The sequence below is a fragment of the Pinus tabuliformis genome, chromosome 9 (genome assembly GCF_031772625.1).
Source record: "Pinus tabuliformis cultivar Carrire ecotype Pingquan chromosome 9, CPIR1, whole genome shotgun sequence".
Lineage (NCBI taxonomy): Eukaryota > Viridiplantae > Streptophyta > Pinopsida > Pinales > Pinaceae > Pinus > Pinus tabuliformis.
In genome coordinates, this window is record NC_142307.1 from 1,343,071,708 (window position 1) to 1,343,091,033 (window position 19,326).

At 34.6% G+C, this 19,326-nt stretch overlaps 2 long non-coding RNA genes across 3 annotated transcripts; one reads left to right on the forward strand and one right to left on the reverse strand.

Moving 5' to 3' along the window:
- The first annotated feature begins 13,523 nt into the window (after positions 1-13,523).
- Positions 13,524-15,345, forward strand: LOC149153484 (uncharacterized). Of its 2 annotated transcripts, XR_016262810.1 has the most exons (3): positions 13,810-14,038; positions 14,291-14,773; positions 14,938-15,345. It is a non-coding gene; the product is annotated as an uncharacterized LOC149153484 (long non-coding RNA). The 2 variants fall into 2 exon arrangements; XR_016262811.1 differs by lacking the exon at positions 14,938-15,345 and having other exon boundaries at positions 13,524-14,038; positions 14,291-14,537.
- On the reverse strand, positions 14,296-14,931 carry LOC149153485 (uncharacterized). The gene is made up of 2 exons (XR_016262812.1): positions 14,744-14,931; positions 14,296-14,648 (listed from the first exon to the last, which is right to left on the reverse strand). It is a non-coding gene; the product is annotated as an uncharacterized LOC149153485 (long non-coding RNA).
- Positions 15,346-19,326: the final 3,981 nt, after the last annotated feature.

Here is a 19,326-nt window from a genome sequence, read left to right on the forward strand (position 1 = left end):
AGCTACAACCATATAAGCAAATGTCCCTCAAGCAAGCTAAGAGGGATAATAAATTATCACCAAAGTATTATGGTCCGTACAAGGTGTTGCAAAAGATTGGTACTATGGCATACAAATTGGAGCTTCCTGCAGCTTCTCGATTGCACCTAGTTTTCCATGTTTCATGTTTAAAGAAGGTTATAGGCGATAAGCTCCCAGTTCAAACAATATTGCCAGAACTTGACGATGAAGGAAAAATTATATTGGAACCAGAAGCAGTGATAGAAACAAGAACTCGACAGCTACGAAATCGATCAATTTCAAAGTATCTTATCAAGTGAAAGAACTTATCTGCTGAAGATTCCACATGGGAGGATGAGAATTTTATACAAAAGCATCCAGAACTACTCAAGCGTTGAGGACAACACTTTTTTGAAGGAGAGGGGCATGTTGGGTCCCTATAATACTAGTGATTACCCATTACTATTGTAGTTGTACCCCTTATTAATATTGTTGTGCCCCTATTGTCCCCATATTGTTATTACTGTGCCCCATAGAATCCCTCTATTGTTACTTTGTGGCTTTATATTATTATTGTTAGGTCGGCTGGGTTATATTGTGACTCCTTAGACTCCTATATATAGAAAGGAGGTTTTGTCATTTGAATCATCCAAGAATTTTTCATTTATGTAATGTAAAGGAGGTTGCCCCCTTGAAGAGGCTGAATTTTAAGTCGTTGATCTATCTTTTCTATCTTTTTCTTGAGCTGGTTTCATAACAGCCTTTCTGTGGTGTATCTTGACCTATTTTTTAGTCGGTCATTCCTAGTTGTCAGATTCATGTTCGTTATCAAATCAGCTATTTGGTTCTTTGCTCGTGATGGTTCGAGAAGGTCTCCATTGACTTCTTGTTGGCGGGCCTTGCTCTTATCGACTACAACAAATTTCTCTGAGCGCAGATCTAGAGCCGCACCCTGGACCTATTTTCATTATTGATAGGTCACCTTGTGCTCAGCATTGATCAGTATCATGGGTCTTTGATCGAGTGGTTTCCCTTGTGTTCGACATCAGCTTTCATTATCACATGTTGGGATTTGTGTAGTGCCTTGGTTTCAATTTAACCTTATTGGTGGATTCCACACCTCTATGTCATCTTTCATTATTGGTTGGTTTAGAGGGTTTCTATCGTGCGCTAGCTACATCTTGTGTACGCCGGAAATGTGCTTCAGTTGGGTTACTACATCTTTATTCGTCTGATTATTTCCACATTATTTGCCTACGGGTTACACTCATTTTAGATTGATGAAGGATGCCTTAATGCCTTCCTTCTAGCGGATCTTTTCCCATAGACTTCAACTCATTGCTCTGGGAACGAGATATAGAGTCCATTTGGCAGTACCTTAGGGTTTACAGTCATCAATGACAGACTCCTTCACTATCGATAGTGGGAAAACATCATTGTTTCCCGATTGATAGATTCTTCTAAGTGTTTGACTACAACTCATTTATTCGCACTTGCTAGATTGTACTGGGTACTTTAGCTCTGATCATCATTATCGGTGAATAGTCTCGTGTTTGTTAACGTTATACATTAATGACCGGTAATCAAACGATTTCTCACATGGTTGACTTCAGATCATTTATTCCCATTGTGTAGAAATGTACCACGACGGTCGGTGAAGACCTTGGGTTTGCATCAACATTTCTTGGTTCACTTGTCAGTTGCTCCTGTTTCTGCTAGTTGACACCATCCACCTTATATGTTGCAGTTCCTTACAATGAAATCCTATATGTTGGCACTCGAGTTGTAGTGTAGTACCATTTATTCCACCATTTGACTTGGTAATTTTTGGATTAGCTTTATGACTTCAGCGATCAGCTTCCTACTTTAGCATCATTAATCAGTTCTTTATATGTGATATTGAGACATGTGCTTATTTGGATATGATCGGGTGATCAATTATGTATTTTCAGTTCCTTTATACTTGTATACATATTGGATCCGCTTTTGTACTTAGCATGCGAACATGATTTACTATATATGAGCATGGGTATGCCTGCCTCAGACAACAGTTTCTTTCTGATCTCTTTTGCTAGCTTGGCAGGCTGAATTCTGGTGAACTCCTCCTCGGTCCCGGCATGATTCCTTCTATACACTTAATACATTTCGGCCATCATGTACCCCTTATGACCTCATATATTAGGGGGCATCTATTGTAGAAACATTTACCACTCTTGGTAGATCTGATGCTCTGGTTATGGCCTAGGGAAACCCTTCCTTTTTAGACTTGGTCCAAATTCTAAAAAACAATGTTTTATTTCCCATACGCTACTTTTCCCCGTGTTAAAAGCATGTACGCGTGAGTCAATATATACCCAACCCACGTATATGTGTTAAAACACTTAAAAATAATAAATCTCCTTAAATTCAGGTGGAGTTTACAGGTTTTACCTGTTACTCACCTACTAAAGCCCATGGCCCAACTATTTTCCAACTAAAAAAACTAATTTGGATAAGTATAAATAAACATCCATGCGAAGGGCTAAAGGAGGAGAAGAGATGAGATATTGATATTATAGTTGATTGATCCCTGATTGAGTCTAAATAAATCCCTATGCCTCTGGCACTCCCCAAGTTATAGGAAACCTTTGTTTCCTCTTTTGAGATGTCCTTCATCATTCTTATGACATCCTTGTGTGTATTGATGGAGGAAGATTGCTAAGGCCGAGATAGGATGGATCCGGAGGATGGTTCCACTTGGAGCTGGAGGAAGACTCAGGTTGTAGTTTTCCACCTTTCATTTAGCTTACATCAATAAAGAAATGTTGTTCTGTTCCTGATATTTATCGTGTTTATGCATTGATCCATGTTGTGATTTGTTTATAAATCTGATATTAATGTGTAATTGTTCATTTTCTTAGATGATCTAACGTGTATATCATGAACACACTTTCTGTTACTGCTATTATATATGCTTTGCTTGGATAATTTACAGGTTTTAAAGGCATCAAAAGAAGCAGAGGGTTTGAGCCCTACGTGATCGACCCAAACGTAGGACCTCCGGGTAAGGCCAATTCTTCCCAGTTCAGTAATTAAAGCATTTAAATTGTTTTTCTGCACATTTCTTGCTATTGTATGCCCTCTGCTCTGTTGGGGTTTTCAACCTAAGATCCTAGGGTGTTCCCACTCGCAACAGTGGTAAGTTTTTAAAAATACCGAGTGCCCTCCTAAGGGAGAGGCGTGAAATTCCATAAGAATCTTTTGTTTGAGTTGGAATTCTGACATAGGTATAAGCAATCTTTGTACCATAACGAATCGTTTTTCCAGCTAAATGTATCAGATGTACTGGGATCTTGTTGTAGCTTTTGAATGAGTTCCCACACTTCTTCATCATTCTTCCATTCATCCCTTGCTTCGTTTATCCAATATGGTTGGATAATAGAAATGGCACAAAGCAATGCTTCCACATCCTCATACTTTCTTGAGAGTGCATCTGCCACAACATTTTGCTTCAATTTTTTGTAGATGATTTCAAAGTCATAACCCAACATCTTTGTGACCCATTTTTTCTACTCTTCTGAAGATAATATTTTTCTAAAAAGTATTTAAGACTATCATGGTCCATTTTACCTTGAAGTGTCTTCCCATTAGGTAGGGTCGCCATTTCTTAAGTGCATGTAGTATTTCCAACATTTCCTTCTCATAAATATCTTTGTGTAAATACTTTCCTTTGATTGGACGACTTTCAAAAGCAATGGATCTTTCTTCTTGATTAAAACAACGCCAATTCCATTTCCTGAGGCATCACATTCCACAATAAAGGTTTTTGTGAAGTCTGGCGTAGCTAAGACTGGTGCTTGGCACATTGCCTCTTTAAGATGTTCAAAGGCCTTCGTTACTTCTAGAGTCCATAAAAAAGCATCTTTCTTCAATAATGTTGTTAGAGGTGCTGCTATTCTCCCATAATTCTTAACAAACTTGTGATAATACCCTGTCAACCCGAGAAATCTTTGCAAATGCTTTATGGATGTGGGGATTTTCCATTCCTTAATGGCTTTAATTTTGTTAGGGTCTATCTTAACACCTTTATGAGATACAATATGACCCAGATATTCCACCTCTTATACTCCAAAGAAACATTTGGAGCTTTTTGCATATAATTGTTTCTCCTCCAATAATTTGAGCACCCTGTCAACATGTTGAACATGATCCTTCCAATGCTTGCCATAGATTAGTATATCATCAAAAAATATTAACACAAATTTTCTAAGGAAGGATTTGAAAATGGAATTCATTAAACCTTGAAATGTAGAAGGTGCATTGGTAAGGCCAAAAGGCATGACCAAAAATTCATAATGACCCTCATGAGTTCTAAATGTTGTTATTGGAATGTCTTCAATCTTCATTCTAATTTTATAATATCCTGAACAAAGATCCATCTTGGTGAAGTAAATTGACCCATGCAATTCATCCAATTGTTCATCAATGACAAGAATGGGAAATTTATCTTTAATAGTGAGCTTGTTGAGCTCTTTATAATTCGGACACATGCACCACGATCCATCCTTCTTGTGCACCAACATTACCGGAGCAGAGAAAGAACTTTGACTAGGTTGAATTATACCAGCGTCTAGCATTTATGCAACCATACATTCAATTTCACTCTTTTGGGCATAGAGATATCTATAAGACCTGATATTTGGAGGAACACTTTGTGGAATCAAATTAATAACATGATCATGATCATGAATAGGTGGGAGACCTTTGGGAGTCTCAAATACCTTGGAATGATTGTCCAAGAATTTTTGGAGATCTGGAGAAATAGATGATTTCGATGCGGGAACCTCTAGCGAACATAATTGTGAAATTATGCCTCATTGTTCTTTCTTTAGAAGCTTTGTCATTCCATTAGAGTTGATTATCTTTCCTGGTTTCCCTACAATACCTCTTAATTCAACTTCCTTTCCTTCCGAAACAAAATTCATGAAAAGTTCTTGAAAATTAAAAGCTATTGTACCCAAGGATTGTAGCCATTGGACTCCTAGTACAACATCAACACCACTCATTGGAATGGAAAGCATTGGGCTATTCAGTACATAATCTCCCATGGATAACTTGATATTATGACACTTTCTAGAGAAATTTATGATTCCTCCACTTGCAACCATCACTTAACACTCTGGTGCTGGATATAGGAAACAATTCAATTCCTTGGCTATCTTACAATGAATAAAATTATGGGTACTGCCCGAATCAATCAACACTATTACCTTTTTCTTCTTGCTATGTCCTTCTATCTTGATAGTTTGAGGAGTGGTAATTTCAGCCAATGAATTACATGATATGGTCAGATTCATGTCTTCTTTCTCTAGGGTTTGTTCCTGGTGTATATCCTCTTCTTTTGACGTTTCTTGTTCCTTTTCTTACTCCTCTTCACAATCTATGTAAAATAATTTCTTCTCAACACACTTATGACCTTTAGTGTATTTTCTATCACAACTGTAACAAAGCCCTTTTTCTCTTCTTTCTTCTAATTGTTGGGGTGTCAACCTTGTAGGTTGTGGAATTCTAGGGAAAACAACATTTCCATCCTTATAGTTGTGAGTGGTAGGCTTCCTTGTTGCCATAATTTTGCTTTCCATTTTTCTTGCCAACCTAAATGTCTTCTCTAATGAGTCAGGTTCCCAAAGGCGAACCTCATGTTGGATGTTATCATTTAAAGTCCCTATGAACACATCAATCCTATGCTCCTTTGGAATATCTTTTACCCTTATATTCAATTTTTGGAATTCCTCATTGTGCTCCATCATTGAACTCTTTTGTTTGAGGTTTATCAATTGGCTAAAACAAGTGTTGCTTTTTGTATCCTCATAATGTGCTATCATTTCTTCTGTAAAAATTACCCAAGTTAGAATTTGTTTATGAGAGAAAATCCGTCGATACCATACAAACTGATTTGGTTCCAAATATAAAGTTGCAATGCGTACCTTTTGTGTGTTTTGCACATTATGGAGATCAAAATACTGCTCCATCTGTAGTATCCATGTTACGGGATCATTTCCATCAAACTTCCTCATATCGATCTTTGGAACATGGTGGTTCTTCAACCCAATGTTAGAGTCTATGAAATCATGATTAAACTTTCTTTTGTTCTCATCATGAGTTTCCTTTACTACCCTTTCACCATTAGTAAAAATTTCTTGTAGCAACTTAGTCAAATCTATCTTCAAATCTTCCATGTCGCCTTTCAATTTTTCTTCTATAACATCCATCTTAGCGTCCATGCCATTCATCTTAGCTTCCATGCCATCCATCTTAGCTTCCACGCCATCCATATTAACTTCTACGCCATACATCTTAGCTTCCACGTCTTTCTTTAAACCATTAATCTTAGCTTCTGTTACCTTTTGTGAGAGTGAATTTTGTTGCACTTGGTCTCGTAATTTTGATATATCATGTTGCATTTCTTCCTCTTCTTCATGAGTCATGTTAGAGATTTCTGGTTGCTTACTAGGTGTTTCCATTTTCTTTCTTCACGGTATCAATTAATGATAATTGTGCTTCACTATGCCCTTTGAACTTCAAACTAATTTTTCAACCCAAACTTATGTAAAATTTTAAAAATACTACACACTTTTTTTCACTTTGTAGAAGCTCGATATTGAATCTATTGTATCTCTATAATTGCAAATCTCCAAGGTCTGAAATTTCTTCCTGCGGTAACCCTCTGAGTCATATTTCCAATTCCACCAATCTGATCAAAATTGGATTCTCCAAGAAAGAGTTATGCCCAATCTCCCAAGATGACCTGATTATATAATTTTTCAATAGAGCGAACTTGTACGACGTGCCACGTGTCACTGTTTTGACCTTCGGATTTGAAAATTCTACACATAAAACTACAATCCATCCTCTTTCTGTACCTTCTTACGAAATTTCAATCTTATGCTCAGAGACAAAGTTATGACGATTGTCCCAAGGTCACCTGTTTGGAATGTAATTCGGGAGTTTGCAAAAACCCTAACTTCCTCAGATCATATCTCATAAATATAGCGAGACAAGATCTGAAATTTAGACCCGAGGTTCAGAACGATTTCGGCTCAAATGGGTTTTGTTTTCTATCCAAAAAAACAATGACCTGCACAACAAAAAGAACATAGTTTGAGGCATTATCTGTGATGACCTACACAACATTCTGCTACCCCAATTCCTGAATAATCTCATCCAAAAGCGCAAATAGAAGGGTTGAATCCTTCACCTTATTAGATGCATTAATTGATCTCAAAAGCATGGTTCCCCGAGGGAATAAAACAAGGAAATTAATGATATTGTGGTTCTTTCCATCGGTCCATCCATCTGACATGATGTAACAACCTGTTTTGAGCCATGACTCTTTATACTCAACCAAATACTCATCAATGGAAGAGATATCCTTTTACAAAAGAGTTTCCCTCAAGTCATGCACAATAGGGCCTTTGAAGCCATTTCCTGTAGCTATAACAGAGTCCCACATAGCTTGGTAATAAGTTGAGTGTGAAACATTAAATGGGATATCTGCATCATAGCACCATCTAGCAATGTATTGAAAAGAAGATTATTTGCATTGTTTTTTCCAATGTTCATCGAAAATGGGTTAACGACTTGGCTGGGAGGAAGTGGGATTAGCAGAGGCATTGGTGGAAAATGATGAGAAATAACTCTGGGTGTTTGTCCACTTTGTTCCTTTATATTGTTGGCCTTGATGATAAGACCAAAGAGCAAGAAGAACATAGTGAAAGGGGTCATTGGTGGAACAGATAGAAAAGGAGTCTTGAATCTCAGAATCATCATACCCACTCTCTTTCATGGCTTGTAAAATTTCCTTCTTCCTTGCAATTTCTTCTTGGATAGCCTTCTCCCTAGCCTTATTCTCCTCAAACCTCTCAAACTTGGTAAGGTATTCTACCTTAACATGACCTATCACTTCCTTTGGTGCATCACATGGCTTTACATGGCCTCTTATCCCATCCAAGTGTCATTTCAACCTGAGAATACCCCCACTTCCAATAGATTTAATACAAAATTTGCATATAACTTTTCCAGCAATCACATCAAAATGAGCCCATGCACTGTCCTTGGCTTTTGGAGGCATTGTGGATAAAAATATTCGAAAATTGTAAAGAAATCTTCCATTAAAAAAAAAATTGCAACTAAGAAAAATGGAAAACCTAAGATAAATTTGGGAAACAAATGGGCATATTTAGCCTACGAAATTTGATAGAGTAGAACTAGAGATTTGATAACAAAGTAGCATAAAACACATAAAAAAATTAAATACATGGAAAACGATGAAATATGGATTTTTTCAATTGAAAATCCTTACATGGAAATGCAAACTAGCTTCCTTAGCCTCCTCTTGAAGATGTCAAGTCTACCAACAACTCCAAACTATCTCCAAAATATCTCCAAGTCCAACTCCAAGCCTCCAAGATGACTATTCCAACAAAAAATCAACACTCTCCAAGCTCCCAATGAAACTCACAAAAACTCCAAATGAGATGTGTGAGGCAAATATGAGGGGATACCTCGTTTTATTAGCTTGGAGGGGGTGTTTTTGGATGGAAACAACCCTTAGTTTCCCTCCAAACCACCTTAGAAGTTGCCAAAAAATGGCCTCGTGGGTCTGCGGGTGATGTGGCAATGAATCAATTGGTTTATGATGGAACCGATTGGTTTACCCATAAACCGATCGGTTCCATCATAAAACGACCAGTTAGGCCCATGTTTTGTGAAAAAAAAAGTGAAATGGCCCCTCTAACCAGGTTTTTTGCTCGGTCTGGCTGGTTTAGCCAGTGAACCGACCTGTTTGACCGGTTTTTTATTCAAGCTGGCCAATTTTTAATACTATGCTGAGAGCATAACATTGTCACAGGGTGGTGGAACCCAAAGCAGGGAAACCAAGTGGCATGCTTTCAAAGGGAATATTCTTAAGGTATATTCCCAAAATATTATGCTATGGAATCTTAGAGATCTTTGGGGTCTAGAGTTGACAGTGCCAAAATTTGGTTGAGTTTATACTCATTTTACTCATAATGTCACAAGAATTTCACTGGTGTAGTTAGATTTGGGATTTGAGCATCCTATTTTTAGGTCACTCCCATATTTGAGGTACAATGATGTATTTTTCCATGTACTTGTCGTTCTTTCACTAAGATAATATAGAGGCCTTTACACTTTGCAGTTTAGCCCAAAGACGTAGCTCATCCATTGTAGGCGAAATTCATTATCAAACATTGGTCCGTTGTCTTTTTTGTTGCTTCTTCTTAAAGAGTCACATTTATGGTTTTTACATGCTCTTTTATGCAATTATGTTAACATCACCGAAGAAAAGATCTTGGATCATTTGTTTATCTTCATATTGAAGGGAGATGTTACTTGTGACCTTATAATATTGATGTCACCATCTTTAGGACTTATGTCAGTGCATGTATTATAAAAGTGAGTGAATTCATCCAATGTGAGAATAAAACCATTATATGGATATAACACTTTCACTTTATTACCTTCCTAGAGTTTGCCCTCTATGCAATATTATACAATATTTAGTATTGTAAAAAAAAAAATTATATAGGTATTAGAAAAATAATAATACAATATTATTGGAATAAAAGTGAACACACTCACTAAATCTTATAACATGCAAAAATAAATAAAAAATCATTAAATCAATATCAACTAAATAAAGATGTTAAATTCCATATATAGTGTTCAACTTGTTAGGTAAATATGACCCATGAAAGAGTCAAGGTTGTTAGGTCAATAGTTGTGGTTTTAGGCACCTGGTATTGTTGGTCCATGGTATTACATGCAATTAAATCCTTTTAAATACTAGAGGGTTCTCCATTGCAATGTGTCAAAGTTGAGCAAAAGCTTCACTTAAAGTGTCAGCCAACCTGGTTGCATTTAAGTCAAGGATATTGACTACTTTTAAGCCATTATAGAGATAATAGATTTATTGTTCACTAATTTTTCCCTGGATGGGGTTTTCTAGGGTAATTGATGTGTGTTGTCACTAGCTATGTATAATTTCTTTTAATTTTTTTCTTCTCACATAAATTTAATTATTAACAAGTGGTATTAGAGCCAAATGAAGGGATGAAAAGAAGTTGATACTTAGTGAAGAAATAACTTTAGTGTTTGGTCAAGCAACAAAAGGGCTTAAAGCAACACATTAATGAATTTCCTTGAGATGACATTAGATTTTGATATTGGTTGTAATGAAGCAATATGAGGAGAGCACCTCATGTGAGTAAGTGTGTAGGTGAGAGGATGGATACTTAGTGAAGAAATAACTTTAGTGTTTGGTCAAGTAACAAAAGGACTTAAAGCAACACATTAATGACTTTCATTGAGATGACATTAGATTTTGATATTGGTTGTAATGAAGCAACATGAGGAGAACACCTCATGTGAGTAAGTGTGCAGGTGAGAGGATGGAAGCTTAACTTAAAAAAATAAATTGGAGATAAAATTTGTAAACTATATGTAAATGGGCATATGACTGCAAGACCTAGTAAGTCATGTGTACCCATGGTGTCAAGGTTAGTTATTGTATTTGCTAAATTTTAAGCATAAAATTCAAAGTTCACCACATTTAATCGATGACCACACAAATTCGATTAAGTTCAACCAATTTAGTTCTCCTTTGAATGGAGTCATCATTAGATAATATATTTTTTACAGTCTCAAGGTTCCCTATATTGTCAGTTGTTAGTACATTGGAGAAATGGTTTTCCTTGCCGGCCCACCTCTACATACTAGCAAATGGATGGCTCACGGAATATTTGAAACGTGTTACTCATGAATATCGACATGGTATGGTTGCAAATTACATGATGTCCAAAAATGACTGCAATGTGATTTGAGTTGAGGACCAAGATAATAATGTGTTCAAACAAGAAATGGTTGTGATTAATGCTAGCAACGATAATGTTAATTTATATCATAGCAATTTATTAAACATAATAATTTCATAGTTTATATTTATATCATAATTTTAATTAATAAAATAAAATAAATTATATGTATATGAAATTTAATAAGTTAATATATTTATTATTTTATATATTAAAAATATGAATTATATAATTAATTAAGTACTCTCTCTCTCTCTCTCTCTCTCTCTCTCTCTCTCTCTCTATATATATATATATATATATATATATATATATATATATATATATATATACTTACTTGAATTTAATGGCGAATGTTATCAAATATTTTAGATATGATGATTTTTTCTTGAATTCATTGTTGCCGAATTCAAACACAAACACGATTATGGTGACTTAGTTGCCTAGAGTGATAAGGGGGAGAGCATGTGGGTTCTGGGGATTGTATTTGAGGAATTTCTCCCGTCAAGTTTAAAGGAGGGATTATTAGGTAAACTTGACCCAATGAAAGAGTCAAGGTTGTTAGATCAACAATCTTATTTTGGGCACCTGGTATTGGTGGCACATGGTATTAATCCCATGGTATTACATGCAGCTAAAGCATTTTAAATGCTTAGAGATTCTCCATTGTAATGTGTCAGAGTTGAATAGAAGACTATGTTGGTCAGGGTATTGGTCGGGGCCACGTTGTTGACTAGCTTGGTTGCATTTAAATCAAGGATATTGGTTGTTTTTGAGCCATACGATAATAGATCTATTGTTGACTAGTTTTTCCCCAATTGGGGTTTTCTAGAGTAATTCTATGTTTTTTCTTACTATTATGTATACTTTCTTTTAATTATTTTCTTCTCACGCAAATTTAACTATTAACACAACTATACTCAAAGGTGATTAATAAGGCATCAAATCAAATGTGTTGTTTATGTTCATTAAAAAGATTTCACCAAGATGAATCCAAATCAACTTCAAACACTATTCAAATAAATTTTGTATTATTTGAAGAACAAAACTATTTAAAAAAACTCAAGTACTTAACATTTAACATTTTGTAAGAAAAAAAATAAAAATCATATCCGTATCAAACAAATAACCATTACTTTTTTCCAAAAGAATTCTTTTAAATTAAAAACTCCATGAAAATCCATTCAATTATAAAAAAACCAGGAATTCATGTTCAAGATGATGAAATATTAACTCGTAAAAGGAAAAAAAGTTAAAAGAAAAAAAAGTTAATAGAACATTAACTTATAAAAGAGAAAATGTTGTAGGTAGCATTGATTTTAATATTGACATGGTTACATTTGATAAGGGATATAGAGGTTAACAAAAATGATGTGTTTTTTAAAAAAAATTCTTACAATTTTAGTAAATGAACCAGTTAAAACTATGTAATTGAACTAATAATTTAAATAAGATGAAATTATATATATTTATTAAAATTTTAAAACAATAAGTTTGAATCATGATTCCAAACCACCTAATACTTTTAAAATTCCAAATAAGATTTCTAAAATGTAAAAAAAACTTTACTCAAATTTAATATGAGAATGGTAATTTAAATATATAAGGCAACATGATAAACTAAATTTCACCCAAATTTAAATGAAGATGGTAATTTAAACATAAGTGGGGACATGATAAACTTTAGTTTTTAATTTAATAAGTCTAAAGAAAAGATTTTGTATTTATTTAAAGCAAATGTAAATCTTATGCAATGCTACTTAGCATTAGCCTTCCAATGCTTTCCTATTTTAGCCATAAGATTACATAACAATGACCAATACTTAGTTGTGGGATGCATTGTAAGATGACCGATACTTAACCATGGGATTGATTGTCGGTTTGAGATTCAAACTAAAGATCCAATAGTGAAGACAAAAGGTGATCACATCATAACTTGGCAGATGGCCACATTGATAAATATTAAATGTTATTTACACAATTGATCAGTCTTTAAGACAGGTTTCGCAAATGATTTGATCATATCTAAATGCTTTGAACAAGAAAGTAAATCCTTCCTATAATCCGACCGAGCAATATAACTTTTCTAAACAAAGCTCATGCCCACAAAGAAATACTTTACAATGCATGATTATAACCAAAACAAATCATGAAATACTAACTATAAGTGGACTGGTAAAGGGGCAAAAATTTTAAGTGTCATATATTTCTTTCATCCATTCAGCTAGACATGTTGAGGCACTTTTACAATAAGAGAGACATATATGGCCAATAACTATGTTGAAGTACACTAATGATGAGTGGAAAACAACTTTTGGTGATGAGTGGCAGGAAGAGACCAAGGATGCTGTGTGGAAAGCAACTTTGATGATGAGTGGCAGGAAGAGACCAAGGATGCTGAATCAAAGAAGGAATATGTTGAAGTTACAGTTTATTCGACCCACCCAATAGGGGACTCTCAACTTTGAACTCTTCTTGCCTGTGTGTACAAGGGATTGTCCTCACATAAAATTCTCATGCCATATATTTTGCAAAATCTATAGGAACTTGAAAATTTCAAAAGAATATTGTTAAGAATACAGCTCAACCACAATATCTCCATCTCATGGGTTGAGTTACTATATATGAACCTCACTGTTCTGCGAAAAGACAAACAAGACATCCCATGGGTTGAGTTACTATATATGAACCTCACTGTTCTGCGTAAAGACAAACAAGACATCCCGTTGTGATTAAGTTCAAGGGATCTTCAGCTTTTAATGTTTGTGCTTCAATCGCGAATGTCATAGTCAGGCACTACTGTCAAACACTTATGATAGTATTGTGCTTTGAAGGCACGCTGGTGGTGGGCATTTGTAGGGATAAAAAATTACAGTATATAGGTATGTGCTACATGATTCATTATTTTGACAACTGCCATAAAGTTGGATGCTTTAGCATATGCCCAAATATATTCACCACTTAAATGCTTTAGCATATGCTGCTGGCATATGCTCAAATCCATTCAGCACTTAAACACATTCTCATAGGAGAGATGTGGTGGCTCATGGGTTGGGTTACTATGACCCTTGATCCCATGAAGCCCAAACACACGGAGGCTACAGAGCTGCCTGGAGAGATAAACCTCCATCATCTCATCTCATCCACTTCTGCAAACTAAACTGGTATTTCTATATACCTCTGCAAATGTATCACATGGGTTAGTAATGTCATTTTGTTTTGGTAGTTTGTTAGGGTTTTTTATGGTTAAAATTTGTTTGATTTGTTTATGGTTTTCTGCATTCCTCTCCAAGTTCTCCTTTTTAATGAGATAATGCATTTTGGTTCTGTGGGTTCATTATGATTTTCAACGCTTCAAGTTTGTTTGATCTGTGTTCATTTTAACCATTACACCTAACTTAATATGGTCTGGGCAGTTGGATGATAGGGTTCTCTCTGACCCTAACAGCTTAGGATTACAAATATGTGGAATGTTCTTTATCATATGATGGGCTACTCAGGCAGGTAGCTCTGTTGGCTTTTATGGAGAGCCAGACTTGCTCTAGCTCTTGGGTTCGAATCTCAGGATGGCAACTGAACTCACTTTGGCAAATTTGAATGGAGCAACTCAAACTCGGTTTTGAAAATTTTCAAATTGGAATAAATGGATGGTTGTTGGTTTCATGATTTTCGTTTTCTCTGGCCCGTGATTGTGTAGGTTCCTGTTACTGGTTAGTGTTTGGTCATGAAAACACTTAGAGCCAGAAAGCTGTTATTTATGGTGTGCTGGTAAGCCTTGAATAATATCAATGGCATGATCTTACTGGTTAGTGTTTGGTCATGAAAACACTTAGAGCCAGAAAGCTGTTATTTATGGTGTGCTGGTAAGCCTTGAATAATATCAATGGCATGATCTTAAGGTACGAATGGATTTGAATTAAGGCTCCGCATACATATATAATCTGAGTTAAGCCTTACCTTACCAAAAAAATAAAAACACATACAGGGGTTAATTTTTCTTGTTACCTTGCTAAATACTTTTCTACAGTTCATTAGTAACACCATTTTTAATTACAAAATGCAGCAGAGAGAGAGAATGCAAACCTGCAACTACAAAAGAGCATGGTGCACACAGATCGCCAAATGCCTCCGAAAATGTATAGCCGCATTCTCAAGGGGAAAGTATTTGAAATCTCGTCCAATAGTTAATCAAAATCCTAGAAAGCTCATCGCTTACTGTCCATTACAAAATACCTAAATCCTAATCCAACAGGAGGGAAAATGGTTGCTCTCATCCAGAGAAGCTCGTTACACCAAAATCATCTCATTCTCAAAAATCACTGTTACACCAAAATCAGCTCATTCGCCCTGGCTTAAAACCCTCGTTTAACACTGAAACAGGGAATTCTTCAAAACTCCAAATCCATCCAATTTCATGATTCTTTGGTAAAACAATGATTGTGTTAAAAAAAAAATTACTGTTAAAATGATGAAACATGTTACAAATAGTTAAAAAAAAATTACTGTTAAAATGATGAAACATGTTACAAATAGTTCAACCACTTTTAGCTTAGTCAAGACAATGCACTACAAAATTCTCACAAAAATGTTAGCCAAAAAAATTAGTGTTACAATGATAAAACATGTTACAAATTATTCAACTACTTTTAGCAGAGTCAAGACAATTTAATACTATTTTTTCACAGCTGAGTCTAAGACAATGTAATACAAAATTTTCATAAATATGTTTTGTGGATCTTGAAGTGATGATGGCAAATTTATTCCAAGTTTTTGTGGGTTTTTATTAAGTTTAGATTCAAACTTTATGGGATTGAGGATGGAAATTATTTTTGGGAGAATTAAACTATTTTAATAGGCATCCAAGCGGTCATGGCGATAACATTCCATTAGTGGGAAGATTGTTCTTCCATTCAACGTTGGGGTTGGAACCAGCCTAAGCTCCACTTAGTTGAAAGAAAAAAAAATCTCAAACATAACCTATAATTTTGATGAAAAAATATTTAAATGTTTTGTTTCTTGCTCAAGGACTTATAGATAATTTAGATTAAAAAGGTTATAGATGCACTGGACAATAAGAATCGTTGGTAAACTGTAAGAAATCAACCAAATCACCAAAACAATTGGTAGAATAAATCAAAAATCATAAAATCACCAAAGATTGTTAGTATATTGGATGAGAAATTATCAAATTTGAAAACTTATGTCAACAAGTTGAAAATAATGATAAACATGAAGGATACTTGGGTATTAGAAGCAAGACCATTCAAAATCATTAAAACCCTGGTATGTAAAGAAAAAAAAAAACTAATAACAAGAGATAAATTGTTAATTGAGTGTTTAATTTTAACCTTTAGATGAATTTTTATGTATTGATTTATTACATTAGTTAGATTCTTTAACTGTATCTTTTGTCTTTTACTTGTATATATATAAAAGATTTAATCATCTCATTTTGTATACATATTTTATTGTAATCAGAAAGGTTTCTACTAAAAAAAAGTGTCACATTTATTCACATTTATTCTTCTCTCTCATTCTCAATGTGTGGAGTCACTTCACTTTTTCTTTTAATGTTATGTGGGTATTTCGTGCATTACATTTGGTATCAAAGCATATGAGCATAGGGTTTTGGTCTTTCCAATGAGCAGTTTTGGAATTTTAAATATAATTTTTTTGTGAATTTCATACTTTGAAAATTTTGGAAGACTAATAAACATAGTTAAGTACTTGAAACAATTTTAAGCTTTGGCTTGTTACGCTATTCTAAGGTATGACCTATCAAAGTTATGATTTTTGACTAGTCATAGAATTAATCTTAAACAAGTCATCTTGGAATGTTTGCCATAATGTTCTTTCTGTAATGTTTCAAATATTGAAAATTTTGAAATACTGAGAATACAAATCAAAGTACTTATGGTATACATTTCTGATTCCTATTTACTATAATGTCAAAAATACAAGTTGTGGAAATTGGGGTTTTTGATTAGTTATAAAACTAATAGCAACCAAGGGTTCTTAATACAATAGTTATATCTAAATCTATAAAAGTCCAGAGTGAGTGTCATTGATTCATCTGGAAAGAGTATAAAGCATACTATTTACATTATAAATTTTAGAAGTACATCAAAAAAATTAAATATATGAAAAGTTGTACAAGTTTGTTATTTTGAAATCGACATAACAAGTTTTGGGAAAGTTACCATAGCCTTTCTTAGAACATCAAAATTTAGTTAAACATGTAGCATTACAATGAATGCACATTGGGATACTATAAACCAAAATTTCAAAGCCAAAGGAGAATGAATTTCATATTTATATCAAGTGCAAGATCAATATGCAAAACAAAAATTTGATTAAAGGATCTATTTGGGTGATTCAAAAAGTGTGGTAAAGTTAAATATAGAATAACTATAGATAAATAATATTGTTATCCCATGTGGCAAATGGTGTTGTAAAAAATTATGTCCCAATTAAAACTCGAAATATCTCAACCATGACTCATGAAGAAAGTGAAGCAATACATAGCCAACTACCCAAATTGGAGAACCAATTTAATGAAATAGGTTACTATGTTGCAAAAAGGTTGATTTGTCACATTTTCTAGAATTACTTAAAATGGAATTGGAACAAAATATGGTATAATTACAGATTCCATTGATAAAAAAATGGATAAAAAGATGGAACAATTACAAAATTTCATGGTATCCATCATCAAACATACCCTAGATGAGAGGTTCCCTAAAGGTCACATTAGGACACAAGGAAATCATGAAAAATGTACAAAACATAAATATTGAGTCCCAAAATCATGATTATTCACTACTCCAAGGTCTACATCATTGGATGTTCAACTCGATACTGAGTAGCCATTGAATTCCCAAGTTTGATATGAGGAAATTTTATGGTAAAGATTCTATAACATGGGTATCTAAATGGAGCAATTATTTGATTTACACCAAGTGCCAACTTTACAAAAAGTAACTCTTAGATCCTTGTGTTTAGAACCTAATCAATTTGTTTGGTACTAATGGCTAGGTGAATGAAAATGATTCTATTGTCTCTTGGTTCATTTTTATGAATGAATTGATAACACATTATTTAGTTAATTGATAAATCTTTAGCAAATAGGTCCAATTATAGAGCACATCAATAATTCCTAAAGCTAAGTCTTGGGATAAAGAACATTTTAAATGAAAATAAATAAATAAATCTCATGACACACCCAACCCCCTAATGTCGTATTAGGGATGTGGGGTGTAATTAAACCCAAACTTAAAGGTTTATTATGAATATATGGTTATCAAAAATTTTCTTTCCTCCATCTCCTCAAATCACATTCATGATACTACCATCATCTTCAGCTCCTTGAGAACTTTCCAATGATAAAAATCTCATCTGAATCCAAACTCCAAGCACAAAGTTGTGTCTCTTTGAAGTTTCACCCCTTAAAGCTCCACTTCATCATCTGTACAACCACATGGTTGTCATGTGGCAAATTTTGGTCACATGTCCTCCCTGCATAGGTCCACATCCACTAAGTACTCATTATATCAAATCATTTCCATATCATTAATTCCACAAGTCATGCATCATCCAAACCCTCAAGGCTCTGATATGATGATATATTAGTATAGTTGAAAGTTGATATGTCGGTATAGTTGAACGTTGATATGTTAGTATATTTTTGGCCACAATATTTGATGTCATTAAGTTGATACATGATTGAATGCTCTATTACATTGCTATGGTGTTATTCCAACATAGAATAACAAAAATCCAACAATTTCTCTATAGTTTCAAACCTTCACAAAACACCAATAATCCGATAGGTTAGTTTCCAACTTGGATTTCCAACTCACAACTCTGACACCCAATCACAACCCATCACATGGAAAGGGATGATGTGCCAAACACGTGGCCTTGCTAATGTGTATATCAAAATATCAGGATATTGGGGACTTTCGAAGGCATAATCCCTCAAAAGTCTCAATATGCTAAAATGTTGATATTACATATCAAACTACCACATCATTCTCCAACATCAATCTTAGGAGTGAGATCCCCCAAGGCCAGTTTTGGGGCTAAAAGCCCATGTTTAAGTCAATTTTTGCAATATAATTGTAAAGACTCCGCATTTTGTGGTCGCGGAGCGTGAAGGTATTATGGGTCAAAAAGGGTAGTCTGCCCTTAGTATTGTAAAGTAAAGTCGGCTGTAAGAGACCTACCCATGGTCCTCGGACCATGGGATTGTATAAAAAGAGCTAAGCTCTAAGTAGTAAAAAAGACAAGGATGATGGCAGATCATGTAATAGAGTAATAGCTCTAAGGAAGAAGTCTAATTCTTGGGTCATAGTGTAGGTAGAGGCTCTATAGCTGAGTGCGCAGAGGCCTAGGGTAGAAGTCCGCAGCTGAGTGCATGGACCCCTGTAGCTGTGTGCACAGGGTGGACAAA